The 11,710-nt window shown below is 29.3% G+C and overlaps 1 pseudogene; it reads right to left on the minus strand.

Annotated features, from left to right (window-relative positions):
• Window positions 1-897: 897 nt before the first annotated feature.
• Window positions 898-3,440, minus strand: LOC105126192 (39S ribosomal protein L47, mitochondrial-like; annotated as a pseudogene).
• Window positions 3,441-11,710: the final 8,270 nt, after the last annotated feature.

Raw genomic sequence — 11,710 nt, forward strand, 5'->3', positions numbered from 1 at the left:
CTTTGTAAGTTGTGCAATATTTATCAATATTAGATTGTAAATATTCATAGGTGAATATTCATTAATACCAGAGTCAGTAATATTATAGAATGACTATAAAAATAGAACACAAACAAATCTTTAATAATTTTAGACAAAATCAGTAATACAGTCTGTTTTAAGTAAGATACTTAAAGGGTGATAGCATGTGTTTTAGGTAAAATGCTTAAAGGATAATAGTATGTTTTTTTTCACGTAACCAATCCTGTACTATAAAATTTTTATTAATTAATTAGGATATTTAATAACTACAATACTAGCTAATAACTTTTTGAATAATATATTTTTTTTAAAATAAAATATCAGATATATATTATTTTTTTAATTAAAAGTTAAATTTTTAATTGGTCACTGCCGCGATATCTATCTGATAAAAAGGAATAACGTAGCGAACCAAGTTTTGATTCACTGGAAGAACCAATCCCCAGCGAACGCTACTTGGGAATTTGTGGAAGAATTCAATTTCAGGTTTCCTCAGTTCTCGCATGAGGTCAAGGTTGAATCGAAAAGGAGAGAACTGTCAAGATTTTAAGAGGGGAACATACATAAATTATCAAGTGAAAGAGATAACCGTTATTATTCTCAACTAAATAACAACACATCGTTTGGTCTTAAACACTGCACCCCACTTACCACGCACCATTTTGTTTAATGTTTTAGTATTTAGTAAATGCGCAAGCGTGGATGAAAGGCTGATTTTCTTTCTTTCTTCTTCTCTTCTAGAATGCACAAGCTATTGTATACGCATCAAATTGTAACAGAGTGCATGATTATGAAATGAGGAAAGAACAATGAACTAATCAGTGTATTCTCTCTCTCTCCTTTTACGTGATTTTAGTACAACCTTCATTGCAGGACATTATTCTCTTCAACACAGTAATTTCTCAATGCAAGAGAAACTGCTTACAAATGTTCCACGGTATATACCATAATTAGCATTCCTAATTATGTGTTCAGGAGTCACTACCTCCTGCTATACTTTCTCGTAGAAACGAAATACTCCAGAAGTTCACAATAACAATGCTTGTGATGATAAGACAACCAGGTCATTAAACAAAAGGGATGTAGCCTACCCAGGAAAATTATAGCAGCGTCGCATCCCTCAAATAGACCTCATCCAGTGCCCAGGGGAGCAGAAACAGAAGTTGGGTGCTATCACAATGCATTTATCATCCTCTTCATCTCAGCAGACCTCCTGGGATCTAGCTCTTCAATTGCTCTCTCGGTGAGAAGATGCTTGATACGACACATTGACTTCCTCACCTGAATTTCATTGTTCATTCACATGGAACAGAATTTCCCATTATGTTTGTTAGAGTATAAAAGGGGGCAAAACAAAACATGAGTTTGCATCATAAAACTGACATGAGATATTACAAGAGAGGCATTATTCCAGTAATCCTTCTTTTACTTGATCGTCTTCGCAAAATATCAGAACACAGGTGAGATTACATGGCAAGGCAGCTTATAGTTGTCCTAATTCATCTGGCATGAAAGCAAGCTTTTTAGTTTCTAAATGCATCGGCTTCTCTATAGATAACGCAAGGGAGAACAAAAGGGAGAAAATGATTATGAAACACTTTAAGCCCATGTTTGCATGCATATGAAAAGCCAAATCACTTCCTTGGTCGTCCTGATTAGTAAGAGGAATAGGTGAGATTTATTTTTAATGATTCACTGGTTTTAAGGCGAACATATTTAAGTCAGTATTAGTGCAGGGAGATGAAGGAAAGCATTTGAGCTGAGAGCAACAATAATGATACGCTTATATCACTATACAAGCAAAGAAAATTGGATATAACTCGGGTAAGCGTTCTGGATTGGGAAATCTGAAGTTCTGGGCATGAAGCTCTGGCGTTGAGTCATCAGCATGTTTTTCTCCTTCAACATAACATACCTTAACTTATGAAGATTGTCCCAAGCCTTTATGCGTAGTTCAGAAACTTTCCAGCTTTGCCCTGGAGAAGGTACAGGTTAAGAGGAAAACACATTCAGTAAAAATAAAGGTTATCGTTTTGCTGGGAGGAACAGAACATAGAGTTTTCATAGATAAGACAGTTTTCTAAGTTGATTAAAGTACTTTGTATTACACTTGCAAAGAAGATGCCATGATGTGCAGAATAAGAAACCATAAAATTGTCAAAAAGAAAATAATTTACACTTGAGCATTTTCAGTACATTCAGAGGCAATTTATCTGCGAGGTTAATATCATATAAAACGATATTGAGTCTTTGCTCTATCATTCATCCAGGAAACACAAAAACTAGGGTAGAAGAACCACCAAGCATGCAAGTGCACAAGTCTAATATAGCAGGCTTCATAATAATATCAAGTCATGCAAATATGTACTGCTAATTTATCAGTTCAATTGTTCAAGCCAAGAAAACTTTGGACACTTGGACTCATGAACTTTTTGTCACACAAATTGAATCGACAATAAAGAAATTGCAGCAAAAATATGTAAGTGCCCATACAACAGTTTATTTTATAGTGCTCATTATTACAATCCCACACATCCAATATAATAGGTTTCATAGTAAGCCAGTCCAACAAATGCATCCCAATCTTTCCCAAAATCTTATCTTGATTACACATGGCTTGTTGTAAGGCACTTCTATTTCAGCTATGCCTGTATGTAACACTATATATATTTTAAAACCATGAGCTCCATCAGATTGCCTATGGGCAAGATAGTAACAAGGAAATAACTCTGGTAAAGATTCTAGAAAATGAAGAATATCTTGCATTTATAAAACCATATATACATCACCTTTGATGACAGAATCAATCACGTGAAAGGTGATCAGTTAGCTACAACCAGAGGCTTTTGATCCTACGTATACATAAATGATTGGATATTATACTGATATTGTGCTTCAATTTTTTGTTTTTGTTTTCTTTTCAATTTCTTAATCTTCATGTGTTGAATTCTACTCTCGTTTCACTAATCAGAAAAGAAACAATAAATTGTTTACCAGCAATATGATGAAATGAAGGGTGGTGTGGTACAATTAGTAAAATAAAAGATGAGAATAAGAGCATCATATCATACCGTAAACAATAGGTTTATCCTCATCCTGGCTCCTGTCAAACTCAAAGAAGTCCTTAAGTGGATTATGTTCACATGTAGATGTAGCTGTAGCAGCAGCAGCAGAGGCAGCGGGAGTTTCAGATTTAGCAGCAGCATGGAGTGTCCTCCCAATAAATCTTGTAATAAACATGATTGAAAAATCAGATATCTGCATACACAATTGCAAGAAAATGACTTAGAGAAAACCAGAAAATAAAAACAAAGACAAACACTTGAAAACAAATCGTTTGTGGTGATGGGATATATCAACATCTGAGTCTGCATTCACATATTTTGGACCAAATATGCGTTGGCATGCAATTTTATTATTAAAAAATAAATAAATAAAAAGAAAGCCATCTAAGCTTTTAAAACCAAATCATTCAATTTTTCAATTAAAATAAATAAATATAAATGAAAGCGGCAGATGGGATTTATGATGCTTCTGAAATCCAAAATAGAAAAGTGTGAATCACTCGTCAAACAGTTAATACATATTTTTTATTAAGAAATTATCCCAAGTGATTAGAAATTTCAACAAAAGTAAAATTATGCCAAACATAAAGCAAACAGAGAACAAGCAGTGGAATTTTCTCAAAAGCCCAACACTTGTTTGGCATCGTCATCCCCTGAGGTTTCATGCGATCACACAAAACAAAATAACAGGTGAACATAAATTATCATGAGAAATGAAATAACATTTTAACAAACTTGTCTAGTTTGTAAAGTCTCAGACTCATTAAACAAACAAACACCTAAGAGTGACAAACACGACAGCAAAGTGGAGATGCAAAAGCAAGTGTCCCAAAAAACCAGTGGAAGTCCAACAAACGAAAATATTGTTCAACCAAGCTTCCAAGACAGCGCCTTTATCTTAAAACACCATATGCAGCAGCATCTACATGCATTTAGAGCAAAAACCACCCACAACCACATCTTTTACCCTATAATCCCCACAAAATAGACTCTTTTCAAGCATTTTCAAACACAAACAGCAGAATCATCATTAGTTACTTAAAGCCCTAACTGTTCTCGAGTTCCTTTTAAACTGAAAATCATCAATGAGAGATACCGAACCCCAAACGACCCTAGAGCTTATTAACTGAGTTAATGACATTTTAAGACTCAATTTATGCTTATGAAAGTTCCAATCATGTTCGAACAATCACCCGCACTTACTCCAAGGCATTTCAAAATCAGAGATATTTGTACCTAAATGCATTCTCTTAAATCGGATTGGTTCCCTAAAGTCATCCTCTAAAGTGTAATGGCGCCAACTTGGGATGCAGGGAAGCCAGTTGAAGAGGCTGGTCGCGCTTCGGCTGTTGGGGTATTGGAGTGGTTTTGCAGAACTGAGGTTTTATGGTGGAAATGGGCTTAGTCGTGGACTTTCTACAGAAGTGTGCTGTTTGAAGATTCTGGAAATGGGCTATGTGAAAAGGTTTGGGTTTTACATCTTTTCTCTGTTTTTCTTCTCTGTTTGGTTTTTTTTAGTTATTTTATTATTTCGGAAATGCTACGGAAGTGAACAATAAGTCGGATAAAAGAAAAATATAAGGAAAAACAATGATGTTTATAAAGTGGGTTTTTTAAAAAAAAAAAACCAATATGGAATGAGAATAATCAAAGTCAAATAATGAAAAAAAAAATTTTATTCCAAAAAATAGTTTAAGCCCAACAATATTAATCTCTCAAACCAATATATTATTAGGTTATGAAATCAAGATAACCTGATAAAAAAATAAAAAAATCATGAAATTTAATTTTAAAAAAAGTTAATGTTGGATTATGAGATGAGAGAAAAATAAATACAAAAAAAAATGATGTTAGCCCTTGTAAGCTTATAGATCTCATGACCCAAGTCATTTAATTGGAAGCATCAAACATGGAAAAGTCACAAATACCAACTCTTAACAAATCAAATATTAAATAATAAAATCAACCATATAAAAGAATCTAAAAGGAAAAAAAAATTACAAGTACAAGAAAATATGTGAGCTTATTTAAGTTAATCTACCAAACCAACAATCCAAATCATGAGATCAGGATAACTATATAAAAAATTAAAAAAAAACCAAGAAGCTTATTTAAAAAACAAAATACAAAGTCAATATTAAGTAATGAAATTGAAAAAAAAACATAAGTAAAAAAAAAAAAATTTGACCTATGATCCAAGCTATTTGATTATAAGCACTAAAACTGGAAAAACCATGAGTCCCATTTTTTAATAAATTAAATATCAAATGATGAAGTTAAAAGAAAAATCAATCAAAAATAAAGGATTCAAAATAAATAAAAAATAGTAATTAAAAGAATGAGAACTAATTTAAAATAATAATAATAGGTGGATAATTTTGGATTTAAAGGCTAAATTTAAAAAGAAAAATCAATTTTACTAAAAAAATAAAGAAAAAACAACCGAGAGAATGAGGACCAAATATAAAAACATAACAAATTAATTTTTTTTTAATTAAAGAATAAAATTGACAACAATTGAAAGTTTACAAAAGATGCAAGAAAAGAATGAAGGAAAAAAAATAAAAAAATGTAGATTGAACGATGCAATATTACAAACACGTACACATGCACACGCACAAAGACCAAGGACAAAAATTACAAAATCAAAAGAATAAAAATAGATACTCAAATATACCTAACCAATGGCACTACATTGAAATTTTATATGTAAAAACAAATTAAAAGGGATGAGAGAGAGAGAGAAAGAGAGAAAGAGGGTTCTAGCAACAATTTGTCCATTAAAACCAATCACATGCTGCTTAGGACAGAAGAGGATGTCATGAGGAACCCAATGATATAGCTGAAGCAAATTTTTAATTGATATATGATAGCACACACGCCGTAACACCTCCCACACACTTGACAAATTTTTTTCAGTATTTTTTTAGTAATTGTAAAAGATTACTTTACTCATCAAGCAACCTTATTATAACCAAAAAGAACCTACTTAATATGAAAATTCCCTTAAAAAAATATTAAATTGATTTTGAAACTAAATTTATTTTAGTAAATTTATTGTGCTAAAAATGTGAAATATCAAAAAAGTCTCTATAAACCAATTATCTAAATTTTTTTACTTTTAAGGGTAGTAAAGGTATTTTCCTATTTTAAAGAAGGGATAAAGAATTTTTCACTACCAAACAAAGCAAAAATGACAAATAGATTACATGAAAAATACTATTTTACCCCTAATCTAAGTCTCCTTGACTAATTTGATGAAGGGAAAAAAATGCTAATTCATTATTACAATCCAATAAACTCTCTCTAGTGCTACAATGTATTTTCCATGCCATATATATTTTTGATAAATTAAAAATATTAATTAATTTAAAAAAGAAAATAAAAATAAATAAAAAAATATTGTATCTCTTTTATCCATCTCTTCGCAAATAACTCTTCAGAAACATAGCATCTTATGCAAGTTTCTTTTTAATCCTTTAATTATTTTTTATAGTTATCTAACTTTAGTTTCTTTCAATTTAGTTCGTTAACGTTCCTTTATTTTTATTCTGTATTTTCTCATCCTCTTTGTAGTGCTTCTTCCATATTTCCTGGATGTTTTAGATTGTTTTAATAGTGAGTAATATGTCAATTTTACATAGAAAAATATAAAAATTTATTCTAAAAATAAAAGGCTAATTACACCAAGCCTCCTATATGACATTTATACATCATGAAGTATCATGTTTCTTCTCTCTTGCTCTCTTCTCTCTCTATCAATCTCTTTTCTCTCTCCTTCTTTTCCTCTCAACTTTATCCACCATGCATTCATAACTTTTCAAGGTAAATATTTTGCCATTTTTAGATTTTCAAAGCTTAATTTTTTGCCTTATGATGCTCTTAAATTGTGCTTGTTTTTTTCAATCTTTGCATGCAATTGTGCAAGCCTCACTAAGTTGAATTAACATGTATGGTTTGTAATTTTCTTTTTCTTTTTTAGGTTTAATGTGCTATTTTTATGAGTGTTGAGCTTGTGTTCTTTTGTGATAGCTTCTACTCTACTTTTTAAATTTCTTTGTCTTAAAAACATTATTTGATACCAAAAAAAAAACATTTAGTTTGTGTTTCTTTTACATTATATGTTTGTTATTATTATTATTGTTGTTGGCAGTTTTGATATGTTTATGTTAAAATTTTGCAATTTAGGGTTTGGGTTTAATTCATAAAAAACTAATTATAATATATTTTTCATAAATAGTATGTTTGTTGGGTTGAATTGAATCTCAATTCAAAGTTATGTCTAAAATTTCAGCATGTTGGGAATGAATGAATTTATAATTTTGGATCTGGTGTAAATTTGAGAGAAATTGATTAGAAAATATTTTTTTATAAAATAATTAGTTTGTTTTGTTGAATTGAGTCTAAAATTAAATTTTAGATAGTAATACAAGTAAAAATAATAATGTGATTTAGAGTTAGATATTAATTTTGAAATAATTAATTAGGATATGTTTTTCATAAAATAAATTGTTTTTATAGTTAAACTCAACTCAACTTAAAGTTGACTTGGGAATTACTTAGTTAGAAAAGCTTTATTTTGCACTTTAGAATTTAGAGTTAATTTGGAGGGAATTGATTAGGACATGTTAAATAACGTGTCTGTTAGGATTAAATTAAATCTCAATTTGAAGTTTGATTGGTAATATAAGTGTATGAAAATAATTATTTATCAATGTTATATTTTCTTATTCAATTCTCTGCCTTGTCCATCTTATAAAATAATCAATTTATAAAAATTATATTAATCATAAATAAAATCAACTAGTTTGTAACTTTATTTATTGATATATATTTATAGGTATATGAATTTTGGATAGTTTATTGTATAAGGAAGATACTAACAATTTTTTTAAATAGAAATGCTATTACCTTTTTTAATCCTTTTATTTAAATTTTTTTTAACTATTAAGTACATTACTAATAAAATTATTCACGAATTAAGTATGTCGGAAAGTTCTAAAGAGTTGAAAACAATTTCATAAAATGTCACTTACAATATGTTAATCACCAATGAATTTTGTCCGTTAGTAATATGCAATAAATCACCAATAAAATTATAAATAATTTTATTTATTGGTGATATGATATACTTATCTATGAAATTACCGATAAAATGATGTTTGTAATTTTTGTTTTTGTATGGCATATTTTTTCTATTTATAAATCTAGTAGTGTTTATATTATTGATGAGCTAACTGATAAAATAGAAATCATAAACAAAAAATTTCTTGACAAACATTAATTGTCTATGATGTCATCTATAAATGTTTTGCTAATATAATTACTATCTAAATAGCAATAAAATAATTCATCATTAATATACAAAATTCTAGCAGTGATAGGACCCAAAGCAAACCACACCACATGAAAGAGAAATGGGTTATAATGAATTTGTTGAAATAGATTTTGGTACACAATGAGTGAAGTAATAAACATGTGAAATTATCTTGTAAGTTATGTTTTCTAAATGTTATCATTGAATTTTGTTTGGGTTTTTTTATTTTTTTATTTTCCTATGTGATGCATAAAAGATGGGTTTTTTAGGGAGAAAATGAAGGGTTTATGTGAATGGGGTAAGATGGGTTAATGAAAAGAGAAGGATGGATATTGTTTTATCTAGGTTTCTTTTTTGTTGTTAAAGATATAGGTTTTGGTTAAGTGGCTAGGATTTATTTCTAATTCAATGATAAAGTTTAAATTTTTAATATAAGAGCTTTTTAGTTATTAATTGAGATGTAATAACAATTCTATAAATAATTCAATCTTTTCATTGATTTTTTTTAGTGTCGGTTAGTGAAGATTTAAAGCATTATAAACTTGTAAACTCTATGATGTAAGGTGTAATTTAAAAAAAAAATTAAAAGTAAAATAAAAAAAATACTCAATGTAATTAATTGAAAATAAAATTAAAAGAACAATTACCAAAATTGATATATGTCAAATTTCCTATATTTATTAATACCAAGTGGATAGTTCTATAGTTTAATCTCTCAATTTTAATTTTTTAAAGTTTGGTTATTTATGGTTTTGGAATGTTCATTTATGTCCCAAAACTCATTTATTTTATGTTTCAGTTCTTGAAATTAAAAAGAGAAGTGAAAACATCACTAAAATATTTTTATGAGAGATAAAGCTTTAAAGTAACCAAACTCCCACCACCAATAACTTTGGTTTTGGATTCTATGGATTCATGTTTGAAAGTGAAACTTAATGTAGATGATTTTCACCTTCAATAATACAAGAAAAGTATATTAGAGCTTGAAATTATTTTCTATTTTAGGCTAACTAGAATGTGTTTTGTTTTTAGAAGCGAGGATATAATAGCTCATGAGATATTTTTTTTATGATTTGGATGAAAAATAGTTGAAATAAATAGTTGAAATATGGGTTTTCAAGGTGAAAGAACTTGAATCTTGATTTTCTAGTCACTAGAGCTACCTTAGAATGTATAATTAGCTAGCTAATTAATAAGTTTTTATTAATTTTTTCATCAAATAATGTATGATGAAAATCTATAACAGTTGAACATAAATTTAAAAACATTAATTATTGATATTATAGATATGTGATGACACTTACATGTGACTTGCAAATCTTGAAATGTATAACAGTATTTTTTTCAATGATGGTGATATCACATTAATTTTAAAGTTCTATCATAATTAATAAAAAATTTGATGAAGTATTTAAATATCTATTCTAGTTCTTATTTTTATAAGCATTAGGGCTTTATTGTCAAAATCACGAATTATCTTATAAAATCGCACGATTTTATAAGTCAGTATGTATCTAACATGCAAAATCAAATTAAAAACAAGAAACCCAGTAAAATTATAGTTCACTCATGCAAAATTGGTAAAATCAAATTGATTTTATAATTTTACTAAATTTGACTTTTGAAATTGGCTTTGACTTAATAGTTACAAAAATTTTATATATATAATTTTTTATTATCGTTTACAAGAGTTATAAATATTTTTAAGAAAAAGACATAAAATTTATATAATTTATATTCTTGCCTATATTTTTATTTTTTATCATTCAAAATATAATTTTAATTATAAAATAATAAATTACATTAAAATATAAAATATTATTAAATTGGATCTTACTATTTTTTTTAAGGGACATTTAGCTATAATCTGATTTTATATTTGAAATTATTAAATTAAATTTTTTATTTTGTTTGAGAAACTCTTCACATTAAAGAAAATATATGTCAAAAGTTAGCATAAATTTTTTATATTTGTCTATATTTTTTTTTATTTTCCTCATATTTATTAAAAGGAAACTCTTTAATATTTGCATGCATATTTATTGAAAAGATATAATTATATTACAATTCGTGCATAAGCACCAAACTAGATATAAGAAATTTTTTAAGAGGTGGGAAAAATATTGAGTTTGATGAGGTCAAATTACGTGCTTCCTTCAATAATTTGAGTTTCATTTAACCTAGAGCTATATTGATTGAGAACTCGTTGTAATAGAAACATTCAAGTTGTCATTAGATTCTTATGTATTTCTTATCTGTAAACACCCAAAAGAAAAAAAAAATATATATATATATAGAACTGATGACTCAGTTTTTGCTGCTGATTTCTAGATCGGCAGCGACGTAGTTTTCGTTGTCAATTTCTGCATCGGCAGCAACGTAGTTTCCGCTGTCAATTTCTGCATTTGCAGCGAAGCAGTTCTCGCTGTCGATTTCTGCATCGGCAGTGACATAGTTTTTGTCTTAAAAATAAAATAATAATAATTAACTTAAGGAGCTGAGAGGGAGGGGTAAAACTGGTTTTAGATAGACCAAAACAAGAATAAGAACACATCTAAACCAACCCCCAAACACCCACCTCATTTAATGGGGAGTATAAATATAAGGAGGAGAGAAAAGGTAATGCTAGCTCTTCTCAAAGTTGTTTGCAGCTGTATGTCTAGCTGCATGTTACTCTCTCTTTCTCCTCCCCAACAGAAACCTAAGCCTTGTGAACGTGTGAGGGAGAGAGAGGACACCTTGAGAGAAGATCGGACAGCTACCTAGAGAAAAAGGAGAAGGGAACCAGCGTGAGAGGAAGACAAAGGAAGAGAACCAGCGGGAGAGGAGGAAGAACACTATCAAACCTTCCTCAAACCTAGCTAGATTCAAAAGGTATGGGTCATGAAACTTCCTTCCTCTTCTCCTTAAGATCCAGAGCCGGAAATGAAGAAGAAAAAACCTAAGAAAATTGACCAAAGACCTAAGCTAGCTGTGAAGAAAACAGAAATTAACTAAAAGGACAAGGAAAACAGAAACGAAATGAGGCCAATTTCAGAACATCTAACAAAGAAAAATGAATAAAATAGAAACAACAAATCATAGTAGGGGGTCGGCTTTAACTATGGTGTTGGCCGGCATGTAATGTGTGTTCTGCTGGGATTGGTTAAAGGATTATGTGCTGGAATGGATAGTTTCAATGTGTGTATTCTGCTAGAATGATTGAAAGATATATACTGTAATTGATGGTTTTCAATGTGTGTGTTCTGCTAGGATTGGTTGAAGGATTATGTGCTGGAATGGATAGTTTCAATGTGTGTATTCTGCT

This window comes from Populus euphratica, unplaced genomic scaffold (assembly GCF_000495115.2).
Source record: "Populus euphratica unplaced genomic scaffold, PopEup_1.0 scaffold75.1, whole genome shotgun sequence".
In the NCBI taxonomy this organism is placed as follows: Eukaryota; Viridiplantae; Streptophyta; class Magnoliopsida; order Malpighiales; family Salicaceae; genus Populus; species Populus euphratica.